At 40.9% G+C, this 13077-nt stretch overlaps 1 non-coding gene across 1 annotated transcript; it reads left to right on the top strand.

Moving 5' to 3' along the window:
* The first annotated feature begins 11899 nt into the window (after positions 1–11899).
* Positions 11900–11993, top strand: TRNAI-UAU. The gene is made up of 2 exons: positions 11900–11937; positions 11958–11993. It is a non-coding gene; the product is annotated as a tRNA-Ile (tRNA).
* The last annotated feature ends 1084 nt before the right edge of the window (positions 11994–13077 follow it).

The following is a 13077-nucleotide window of genomic DNA, read 5'->3' as shown; positions in this document are numbered from 1 at the left end:
CATAGGAACCTGGAATGTCAGGTCCATGAATCAAGGCAAATTGGAAGTGGTCAAACAAGAGATGGCAAGAGTGAATGTCGACATTCTAGGAATCAGCGAACTGAAATGGACTGGAATGGGTGAATTTAACTCAGATGACCATTATATCTACTACTGCGGGCAGGAATCCCTCAGAAGAAATGGAGTGGCCATCATGGTCAACAAAAGAGTCCGAAATGCAGTACTTGGATGCAATCTCAAAAACGACAGAATGATCTCTGTTCGTTTCCAAGGCAAACCATTCAATATCACAGTAATCCCAGTCTATGCCCAAACCAATAACACTGAAGAAGCTGAAGTTCAACGGTTCTATGAAGACCTACAAGACCTTTTAGAACTAACACCCAAAAAAGATGTCCTTTGCATTATAGGGGACTGGAATGCAAAAGTAGGAAGTCAAGAAACACCTGGGGTAACAGGCAAATTTGGCCTTGGAATACGGAATGAAGCAGGGCAAAGACTAATAGAGTTTTGCCAAGAAAATGCACTGATCAGAACAAACACCCTCTTCCAACAACACAAGAGAAGACTCTATACATGGACATCACCAGATGGTCAACACCGAAAGCAGATTGATTATATTCTTTGCAGCCAAAGATGGAGAAGCTCTATACAGTCAGCAAAAACAAGACCAGGAGCTGACTGTGGCTCAGATCATGAACTCCTTATTGCCAAATTCAGACTTAAATTGAAGAAAGTAGCGAACACCACTAAACCATTCAGGTATGACCTAAATCAAATCCCTTATGATTATACAGTGGAAGTGAGAAATAGATTTAAGGGCCTAGATCTGATAGATAGAGTGCCTGATGAACTATGGAATGAGGTTCGTGGCATTGTACAGGAGACAGGGATCAAGACCATTCCCATAGAAAAGAAATGCAAAAAAGCAAAATGGTTGCCTGGGGAGGCCTTACAAATAGCTGTGAAAAGAAGAGAGGCGAAAGGCAAAGGAGAAAAGGAAAAGTATAAACATCTGAATGCAGAGTTCCAAAGAATAGAAAGAAGAGATAAGAAAGCCTTCTTCAGCGATCAATGCAAAGAAATAGAGGAAAACAACAGAATGGGAAAGACTAGGGATCTCTTCAAGAAAATCAGAGATACCAAAGGAACATTTCATGCAAAGATGAGCTCGATAAAGGACAGAAATGGTATGGACCTAACAGAAGCAGAAGATATTAAGAAGAGATGGCAAGAATACACAGAAGAACTGTACAAAAAAGATCTTCACGACCCAGGTAATCACGATGGTGTGATCACTGACCTAGAGCCAGACATCCTGGAATGTGAAGTCAAGTGGGCCTTAGAAAGCATCACTATGAACAAAGCTAGTGGAGGTGATGGAATTCCAGTTGAGCTATTCCAAATCCTGAAAGATGATGCTGTGAAAGTGCTGCACTCAATATGCCAGCAAATTTGGAAAACTCAGCAGTGGCCACAGGACTGGAAAAGGTCCGTTTTCATTCCAATCCCAAAGAAAGGCAATGCCAAAGAATGCTCAAACTACCACATAATTGCACTCATCTCACACGCTAGTAAAGGAATGCTCAAAATTCTCCAAGCCAGGCTTCAGCAATATGTGAACCGTGAACTTCCTGATGTTCAAGCTGGTTTTAGAGAAAGCAGGGGAACCAGAGATCAAATTGCCAACATCCTCTGGATCATAGAAAAAGCAAGAGAGTTCCAGAAAAACATCTATTTCTGCTTTATTGACTATGCCAAAGCCTTTGACTGTGTGGATCACAATAAACTGTGGACAATTCTGAAAGAGATGGGAATACCAGACCACCTGACCTGCCTCTTGAGAAATTTGTATGCAGGTCAGGAAGCAACAGTTAGAACTGAACATGGAACAACAGACTGGTTCCAAATAGGAAAAGGAGTACGTCAAGGCTGTATATTGTCACCCTGTTTATTTAACTTATATGCAGAGTACATCATGAGAAATGCTGGACTGGAAGAAACACAAGCTGGAATCAAGATTGCCGGGAGAAATATCAATAACCTCAGATATGCAGATGACACCACCCTTATGGCAGAAAGTGAAGAGGAACTCAAAAGCCTCTTGATGAAAGTGAAAGTGGAGAGTGAAAAAGTTGGCTTAAAGCTCAACATTCAGAAAACGAAGATCATGGCATCCGGTCCCACCACTTCATGGGAAATAGATGGGGAAACAGTGGAAACAGTGTCAGACTTTATTTTTCTGGGCTCCAAAATCACTACAGATGGTGACTGCAGCCATGAAATTAAAAGACGCTTACTCCTTGGAAGGAAGGTTATGACCAATCTAGGTAGCATATTCAAAAGCAGAGACATTACTTTGCCAACAAAGGTTTGTCTAGTCAAGGCTATGGTTTTTCCTGTGGTCATGTATGGATGTGAGAGTTGGACTGTGAAGAAGGCTGAGCACTGAGGAATTGATGCTTTTGAACTGTGGTGTTGGTGAAGACTCTTGAGAGTCCCTTGGACTGCAAGGAGATCCAACCAGTCCATTCTGAAGGAGATCAGCCCTGGGATTTCTTTGGAAGGAATGATGCTAAAGCTGAAACTCCAGTACTTGGGCCACCTCATGCAAAGAGTTGACTCATTGGAAAAGACTCTGATGCTGGGAGGGACTAGGGGCAAGAGGAGAAGGTGACGACAGAGGATGAGATGGCTGGATGGCATCACTGACTCAATGGACGTGAGTCTGAGTGAACTCCGGGAGTTGGTGATGGACAGGGAGGCCTGGCGTGCTGCGATACATGGGGTCGCAAAGAGTTGGACACGACTGAGCGACTGCGACTGATTTGATCTGATCTGATCTAAATTTGTCTATAAAAGATATAACGCTCACTGATCCCCAGGTTTATTTTTGCAGCTTAACAGTTGACATTTTAAATTTATTTCTTCATCACAATCTGTTCCTTTCCAGCATAAGCGTAGTTGAACACTTTCTGTCTTAAAATTTACTGTTTTTTTTGTATGTTTAAAGTTTTTTCTTTTTAATATTTATTGGAATATCATTGATTTACAATGTTGTATTTGTTTTGGGTGTATGCAAAATGAATGTTATGTATGTTTAAAAATCTACTTTTTTTTTTTTTTAAGATGCTTTTCCTGTATAGTCCATTACAGAGTACTGAGTAGAATTCCCTGTGCTACACAGCAGGTTCTTATTTATTTTCTATTCTTATTACTGTTCATGTAGAAGAAACTTCATATGGAAAATGAGAGCAGGCTTTGGAGAAAGACTCTACCTTTACTAGAATATGTGAATTTGGACCAGTCACTTAACTTTTCAGTCACCCCATTAGTTTATCTACAAAATGGAGATGATAGTTAATTTGCAGGTTTGTGGTGAGATTAAATTACATAAAGCAGGTCAAGTCCTGACAATTATTTAGGCTGTCAATAAAAACTGTCCTTAATAGTAATGTCCAACTGTTCCCAATATTCTAAAGCTTAATCTTAATAACTCCAGAAGCATTTACTGAATATTCATTTACAAAGCAGACTGTGAAACTGGAGGATTCAAAGGTAAAGATTAATCTGAATTCCTCAAAGAACTAACATCAAGTCAGAGAGAGAAATTCATAATTACAACAGGAGAAGTGCTACTCCAGAAATAAAAAAAATGTGCCAGCGGCCTGAAAGTGTTAATCACGCAGTTGTGTCCGACTCTTTGTGATCCTATGCACTGTTTCCCACCAGGCTCTTCTGTCCATGGGATTCTCCAGGCAAGAACACTGGAGTGGGTTGCCATTTCTTCCTCAAGGGGATCTTCCCAATTCAGGGCTGGAAACTGGGTCTCCTGTATCACAGGCAGTTTCTTTACTGAGCCACCAGGGACTTCCCAGCAGAATGGAAGTACAGCAATTAACTCTGGAGGGGAAGTCAGGAGAAATTTTTCTTGCTATCACATTTGACTTTAATTTTGAAGGAGAAACAAATTTGACCTTGTAAAGAAGGAGGAAATAAAAAGCCAGAGTATTCAGTATTTGTATGAGGAGAAGTTACAAAAGGTCTGTTTGAGGAAAGCAGTTTCCTGAGGTAGAACTACAGTTTTAATTGGCATAGGGAAGAGGAACTGGAGGAGCAGGAAAAGTGGAGCACACTAAAGGCTTCTAATATAGCGGCAATATTATTTTTTTCTAGATATGGTGGTTCATTTCTTATTCTTCCAACTGTACATATTTTGATATTTTTTGCTTATGTGACATGTATGAGATGCATCACAATAAAAAAATTAAAACGTTTCAAAAGGTAGGTTGGTGCCAATTTGTAAATACCTTTATTTATCAAGATAATCAAAATAAGAAATTTATCCTGAAGACAGAAGAAGGCGAAATAGGTCTTCAAGGAGAACATTCTCAGCTCTGTGTTTGAGGAAGATCAAATTAGGCAGTATTTGTAGAGGTAGACCGAAGTGCAGGGAGAGGCCACGTGTAGAGACACCATGGTCTGGGCAGGAATAACTAAGGCCTGGTCCAGATAACCAGGTATGAGGAGGGCTCAGAGAGGGGAACGGAGGTTTGGTTGAGGTGGAAGTGACAGGCTTTGATGATTCATTGAAAGTGACAAACAAATGGAATTTAGGATAGTGGATCTGTGGACTTTAGTATTTATGGATCAGGAAATTCCATTAATCTTTAGTAAATAGTGGGGGAAAAAGTATCTTGGAGGAAACGAGTTCCAATTCCAGTCCCAACATCTCTCATGTAAATCTAATTATATCAGAACTTTCTGTGAGTCTATGAGCCACCTCTGCATCTTTTCCAATATATTCATTTCATGTTGTTGTTGAGGTAGTTTGGATAAGGTTTTGTTACATGCAACAACATACAGGTCTGAAAAATACAAAAGGCCTGAATAATACAATAGTTACAAGATTCCACTCATAAAATTCCTCAGGGATAATTTTTTTTTTTTTTATCAAAACTAAGGCTTCACAGGAGAAAGAGTTTTGTTACTGTTTAAAAGAAAATCTGTTTCCAGGAGACCAGGAATACCAGTGAGAGGGTTGGGAAGTGGGTGCCTAAGGAATCTTCAAGGTGAGGCAAAGTTTTTTTGCTTCAAGTCCCCAGAGCCAAACACACTCAGCCATCCCTACATCCCAACTGTGTCTTCTCTCTAGTGAAAGATCTGAGTTCCTGGAATCTTAATCCATATCTGAATAATGATTTGTAACAAGTCAATTCTTTCTAGCCTTAGTAATTAAACAAGAGTGTGTGCATAGCTGTGAAGTCTTGAATTACAGGGTAGACATCATTTTTCTTCAGAAATTAGCCTTCTCACCATCACTGACGTTAGGCTAGCCATCTCTACCCGGTATCCTTTCTGTGACTGAGTTCCCACTGTCCACTGATATTTGCATGGGTTTCACTTGGATTGGTTGCACTAGGACACACTGAAGCCAACAATGATGGGTGCTGAACAAGCAGAGAATTCCTGAGGGAAGAGTGATCATGTTGAAGATGAAAATGACTATAACTTGATATTTACTATGAAATTTAGTTTTTAAACAGGATTAACAAATGACAGTATGGTCTAGGACCTAAAGTACCAATCTGTCAATACCAATCTTCACCCCACCCACCCTTTACTCTACTACAATCTTTCTTATAATTTCTCTCTCAATCTCCAAGACATGGTTCTTACAGTATGTACAGGAGAAATGGATTCTATGTCTTCTATAAAGGCAACATTCTAACACTGTGGAGTAGGAGGAGCTGCAATGAGCAAATGGGATATCATTGCACCAGATCCATGTCTGAAAATTAGCAGTACTCAAGTGAAATACTTGAGACTTGAGACACCATAAATATAATTGTTCTGAATTCAGTACCTATCCCCACAAAATCCCTAAGCCCTAAGAATACTCACCACATAAGAAAAACAGTATGGTGCTGAATATAAGGAGGAAAGAAGGGTAGAGAAAGGTGATTTTCACGTCCTTATACATGTTAGTTGTTTTCAAAATATACAGATAATGCAGTAGTAGTGCAAGGAACACACAGATACCTGTTATGCAGAAAAAAAAGGAAGGGGGAGTGAACAACAACCCGTCTGGCTAGTTTAATCTATGGCCTTAGGACTAATTTCCAAGACTTAAGTTGTTGTTTTAACTCCCCATACTCTATATTTCTTTCCTTTTGTTGTCATTCCATTTGTTGTCATTGTATTACCTTTGCCCTTAACAATCCCTCAACAGTTTCTAAGAGGTTATGCCCAATGGACTACCACCCCAGCCCAGAACCAGAATGACTGAAGGAATCCTCTGCGTTTCATCCTTACCTATGATGAAGAAGGTGATTGTGAAGATGAAGTACTGTTTCCGGGTATCAGGAAGGGAATGCGGGAAGGCCAGGAGTATAAAGCTCAGGAAGAAGGAGAGAAGAAGGGCGCTGATCATGAAAATTTGACCAAATATGTAGTAGTCTGAATTAGGGAGGGAGAGGGGAGAAAGGCCAGGAGCTCCCTCTAGGGCCCCCTTCCTTCTGGGTCTGAATCCCCAGAATACTAAAGAAGCAGTGCAGAGACTTTAAGGTAGGAATCAATGGCAATTGGTGGGAAGCTTAGGGATGGAGGGAGAAGTAAGCTGCCAAAAGATCTAAAATAGTGATTCTAGCTGGGCTGGTATCCCTTGAGAGGCCTGGTCCCCTGGCTCATTCTGAAATGAGCCACTGTTACTGGTGGGCTTATAATTGCTTCCTTCGGGTATGCTGGGGCAGAAAAAGGAGGTTGAAACTTCTGGGAAGGGACAGGGTTGAAGCAGGGCCCTCCCTTTCAAGGCCAGAACTTACTTGATTTTGATGGTAGAACCCAACATTTGATTTCACCACTGCATATTGCAAAGAGAGCACTGAATAGGGATTGGTTTGAGTTTTCTATCTTCACCCAGGTTGAGAGGTTGAAGGCCCACCACAGAAAGGCAGAACCAGTGAAACTGCAGATGAGGATAAGAACTCGGTATGGTTTAACTATCCCACATTTCACACAAAAGGGTGCTGACTGAAAAAAAGGGCAGGGGGAGGCAAATGAGTCAGATGCCTTCAGTTACTTTGGGATTTCTCTCCATTCTGAAACACCCATACAAGCCCATATAAGCCCAACCTCCTTGCCTTTCATAATCAGGCTTGCAGAACTCCCCTTCTCATCTCTTAACCAAATCTTCCCCAGGTCACAGACTGACCCTATGTCCCTCAGCAGCAAGAACTGAGATCTTTCTCCTTTTTTCTATTTATCATGTCTAAACCACTTGGACACAACCATCCACAACTCTATTTTGTTACTATGCTTTTCCTGGGTGTCTGGGTATTGTGTCTCACCATCTACACTAGAAGTCCCTGAAGAACAATAGCCCTGAATTCTTAATTTTCCATTACATTTAGCATAGTGCTTTACATGTAGCAGGATCTCAGTGATCTGTTAACAGAAAGGAAAAAAAAATGTGCGCACCAAATACATTCCCTAGTAATGTCAAGAGAAATAAAAATTTTCCTATGCTCTGCAGTCTCAACATTGCCCTCCATCATCACTCCCCTCAAATCACAGCCCCTTTCCCCTCTTCTCTTACTGTTAAAGATCTGAGGTTACCTTTTCTCTTATTTCTTCTTTTAAAATTTCTGTTTCAGTTTTCATCATTTGATTACATTTTGTTTTCTATAGTACTTTTTAACACTGAGGCCCATCCTAGCCATCTCTTCAAGAGTAGAACCTTGTGGTCCCTTCCTGTCTCCTCATTGGCAGAAATGTTTAGTGACATCATAAGTATGTGAAGTCTACATCCCAACAGAAATGTGAGATCCTATCCTGCTGCCCTGTTTTTAAAAAAAATATGTCATTTCCCACCCCCTCCACCCAGCAATGTCTTTGTTTTCTTTGGTACACGCATGCCTCAGAAGTTATGGCTTGTGCCCTTAGTTCTGACTTCTAATATGGAGTTGGCAGGAATACTATATCTCTGCACAAGATTAAAGAATGCCTGATAGAGAGAAAACAGGATAATCAGGGAAATAATTGAAAGATGTAAGTGGAAACCAGTTTTGTGTTAAGGGTACAGTGGTTCACACTACACTCTTCAATTCCTTCACCCGAATGATATTAAGACATGAAATACTTTCTAATCTCAACCTTGTTGTCTAACATACCACTTGGCAATGATGGACACTCTGTGTGTTTTTGATAAACGAATTAACAAATAAATGGATACATTAAAGTGAGACAAAACAGAGGGCTGCTAAGAACCTTTGTTTAAAATTTTCTTAAATGTAAGCTCTGGGAAGGCAGAGATTTTGTCTATTCTATTCACTTATGGATTCTGGCACAAAGCAGGTGTTAAGTAAATATTTGTTGAATGAATGACTAATCTAGGAACAAAAGGATCATCTTTAGGACAGGGGGTTGGTATATCTGTCAGTTTCTCTCAGTTGAATTTTTGTTGTATGTGCACTATATATTTCTAGAATAAACTAAGATGTTAGAGTGTGCAACAGTAATATATTTCCAGCTTAGAATTATAGGTTTATGTGTCAATCAGTAGAACTATTAAAAGAAGATAGCATGATAATGCTATTGGTTGAAAAAAGAAGGATTATTTGTGAAATCAGAGGAAACAAAGTGAAGATTGCTTTAGACAATCATCAGATCAGATCAGGTCAGTCGCTCAGTCGTGTCCGACTCTTTGTGACCCCATGAATCGCAGCACGCCAGGCCTCCCTGTTCATCACCAACTCCTGGAGTTCACTCAGACTCACGTCCATCGAGTCAGTGATGCCGTCCAGCCATCTCATCCTCTGTCGTCCCCTTCTCCTCTTGCCCCCAGTCCCTCCCAGCATCAGAGTCTTTTCCAATGAGTCAACTTGTCACATGAGGTGGCCAAAGTACTGGAGTTTCAGCTTTAGCATCATTCCTTCCAAAGAAATCCCAGGGCTGATCTCCTTCAGAATGGACTGAAGTATCCATTCTGAAGATCCATTGGATCTCCTTGCAGTCCAAGGGACCCTCAAGAGTCTTCTCCAACACCACAGTTCAAAAGCATCAGTTCTTCGGCACTCAGCTTTCTTCACACTCCAACTCTCACATCCATACATGACCACAGGAAAAACCATAGCCTTGACTAGATGGACCTTTGTTGGCAAAGTAATGTCTCTGCTTTTGAATATGCTATCTAGGTTGGTCATAACTTTCCTTCCAAGGAGTAAGTGTCTTTTAATTTCATGGCTGCAGTCACCATCTGTAGTGATTTTGGAGCCCAGAAAAATAAAGTCTGACACTGTTTCCACTGTTTCCCCATCTATTTCCCATGAAGTGGTGGGACCGGATGCCATGATCTTCGTTTTCTGAATGTTGAGCTTTAAGCCAACTTTTTCACTCTCCACTTTCACTTTCATCAAGAGGCTCTTTAGTTCCTCTTCACTTTCTGCCATAAGGGTGGTGTCATCTGCATATCTGAGGTTATTGATATTTCTCCTGGCAATCTTCATTCCAGCTTGTGATAGACAATCATATGCATGTGGAAATCCAGCCCTGAGACCTAGGAAAACTAGTTATTGCAAGACAATATCTTTAAGTCTCAATGTTGTTAGAAGGCCCCATTGAGAAGAGTGCCATATTTTATCCTGAGCTTTGAACTGACCCCAGAAAACAAAGTAGATGGGTAAACAGATTTCTGTTAATGTCAGAAAAGGAATAAAGGGAAACTATAAATATATTTAGCAAGCAAATTGTTTACTCTAAACAGTTGTCATTTACTCTCTCCCTTATAGACAACCTCTCGGTCTAAATATTTTTAAAAATTGTTAATTATTCCACATTCACTTGAAGGCACACACTCCCTTAAATAAGACAACTCTTTGTTTAAAATGGTTTGGAAAAGAAATCAAGTACCAGAAGCTAGAGCCAGAGAAAAGTATAATCGCTTAGTCATATTCAACTCTTCCTGACACCATGGACTATAGTCTACCAGGCTTTTCTATCCATGGAATTCCCCAGCAAGGATACTGGAATGGGTAACACAGGATCAAACCCAGGTCTCCCACATTACAGGCAGATTCTTTACCATCTTGGTCACCTGGGAAGCCCCAAGGGAAGAGAACCTGGATTCAAATCTTAGTTTTGCCACTTACTTTTTGGTCAAGTCACTTCTTTTAGTAAGAGATTACTGCCAAATTTGCTGAATGTGATAAAGATATTGCATGTACATTAAAAAAAGGAAAAGTGGAATAAAATAAAAAGAATTCTTATCTCTAAGACGTACAGACTCAAGAAGTTAGGGTGAGATGATATAGGTTTTACTTTAAAATACTTCCACTCCCACCTTCAATCACCTACCCCTGACCCCCCAACAAAAATAGTAGTGAAAACATAGAAGGAACAAGATTAGTAAAATGTTGATGATTGTAAAATCAATTACATGTGAGTTCATTACCTAATTATGTCAACTTCATTATGTTTGAAAATTTCCATAAGTTTACAAATAGAAATTTGACATCTCAGTCACCTATTGGGCTAGAAGCTAATTTCTTTTTCTTTAGTAAACAATCTGCTCACATGAGTGAAAATGCTGTCTGCTCTCTATTATATTCAAGTGTGTTCACTAATACATTTTTTAAATTGTATGACTTTTCTGGGTTTCTTACATATAAACTCCACAAGAGATTGACTGTTTTGTTCATTTATACTTATTCTTTTTTTAATCACAGTAAGTGATTAGAGAATATCATTTATATATTACTTCAATAAAAAAATCTACCTCTGTAGGATTGCTATATAACTAGATTGAGAAAGTAAATGTAAAAGTACTTTAAAAAAAAGAAGTCCTATATAAATTCTACTTCAAACCATCGTCATAGTTACTATTGGAAATTGAATCCTTCGCTCCATCTTTAAACATCATACTAAAATTTGATATTAAGTATTGCTCCATGGAGATCCCTATTAACTTATTAAGAAAACTAACTTTAAAAAGTAAGATGAGACAGCTTTAAAGAATCTTGCTAAGTCACTTCAGTCGCGTCCGACTCTGTGAGACCCCATAGACGGCAGCCCACCAGGCTCCCCTGTCCCTGGGATTCTCCAGGCAAGAACACTGGAGTGGGTTGCCATTTCCTTCTCCAGTGCAGGACAGTATAAAAATTTACATACCAAATGGTTTGTATTCTTGCCAAAATTTAAAATCTAGCAGCACACAGGCTAGAATGAGTTATCATTGCTTGAAACTATATACTTGGATTATAACATTTAAAAGTCAGCTGGGTCACAGCTGGCTGATGGTACAAACACGTTTTAGAGTCAAATACTGTATTCTTCAGTTATCCAAATATTGCATTTTTAAAAAGTCAAAGACTTTCAACAAGAGGTATACCTTGGTGGATAAACTGTCTTCCAACTCGTGAAAGAAGATTGCCACCTAACTAAAGAGAACTAGGTAAACGTGCCCTGGAAGCCCACAGGAATTCTGAATGCTCACACACTTTGAGATAGCCTGCAACGGCTTCGGGGTCCTCCCACTTTCACCCCCTCCCCAGGCTCAGACAGGAAAACTTCTTCTGACGCCCCAAGGAAAAGCATCCCGGAGAGAGGCAAAAGGAAGGACTCCGGGATCCACGCAGCAGCAGAAGACTCGCCAGCCCAGTCAGCCCCCCGAATGTCCTCCGGAGTGTCTTCACTTTTCGCAGTTGTGTTCAAAGTATCCACCCTCGTTTCCGCTAGCAGAACACCCTCTGCCCTTCAGGATTGGTGGCTGGGTGGGGTCTGCAGCTGAACTTTTGCCTTTGTGCTCAGGATGCAGTTGCAGGACTCAGAGACGGTGGTGGCGGAGATGCAGGGACTGGGGTGCATAGGCCGTGTAAAGAGTGACCGGAAGCGGGACGCAGCAGCTCCAGTGGCGCAATCGGTTAGCGCGCGGTACTTATACAGCAGTATGTGTGCGAGTGATGCCGAGGTTGTGAGTTCGATCCTCACCTGGAGCATTGTTTTGCCAACATTTCTGAGACGCCTTTCCGCTCTCTTTTCCTACTACACCATCTTTGATGTGTTTGAGTTTGTCCTATAGAGTTTATTCTTACCTGTCCCTTAGCACTGTTAGAACCAAGCAACGACTCTGTTGTATTGCAGTGGGCTAGCTTCTGTAATTCTTTATCCCCCACCTTGTCTTGTAAAGTGAAAGTCACTCAGTCGTGTCCGACTCTGCGACACCAAGGACTGTAGTCCATGGAATTCTCTAGGCCAGAGACTCGAGTGGGGAGTCTTTCCCTTCTCCAGGGGGTCTTCCCAACCCAGGGATCGAACCCAGGTCTCCCGCATTGCAGGCGGATTGCCACAAGGAAAGCCCCCTTGTCTTGTAAGCTGATTTCTAATAAAGAACATCTGCCCCCACCTTTGGTCTTGTAACCCTCATTCTTCAGATATCCTCTGGCCGGTACTTAGAAATCGCTAACTTTGTGATCACTAACCTAGAGCCAGACCTCCTGGAATGCGAAGTCAAGTGAGCATTACGAAGCATCACTATTGCATAAAGCTAGCAGAGGTGAAGAAATTCCAGTTGAGCTATTTCAAATCCTACAAGATGATGCTGTGAAAGTGCTGCACTCAATATGCCAGCAAATTTGGAACACTCAGCAGTGGCCACAGGACTGGAAAAGGTCAGTTTTCATTCCAATCCCAAAGAAAGGCAATGCCAAAGAATGCTCAAATTACCGCACAGCTGCACTCATCTCACATGTTAGCAAAGCGATGCTCAAAAATTTCCAAGCCACCTTCAACAGGACGCGAATCGAGAACTTTCAGATATTCAAGCTGGATTTAGTAAAGGCCAGAGGAACCAGAGATCAAATTGTCAACATCCGTTGGGTCAGCAGAAAAACATCGACTTCTGCTTTACCGACTACACCAAAGCCTTTGACTGTGTGGATCACAATAAACTGTGGAAAATTCTTATAGAGATGGGAATACCAGACCACCTCACCTGCCTCCTGAGAAATCTGTATGCAGGTCAAGAAGCAACATTTAGAACTGGACATGGAACAACAGACTGGTTCCAAATTGGGAAAGGAG

This window comes from Bison bison, unplaced genomic scaffold (genome assembly GCF_000754665.1).
Source record: "Bison bison bison isolate TAMUID 2011002044 unplaced genomic scaffold, Bison_UMD1.0 scf7180017860731, whole genome shotgun sequence".
NCBI lineage: Eukaryota > Metazoa > Chordata > Mammalia > Artiodactyla > Bovidae > Bison > Bison bison.
The sequence above is the reverse complement of the archived record's forward strand: the minus strand, read 5'-3'. Positions and strand labels throughout refer to the sequence as shown.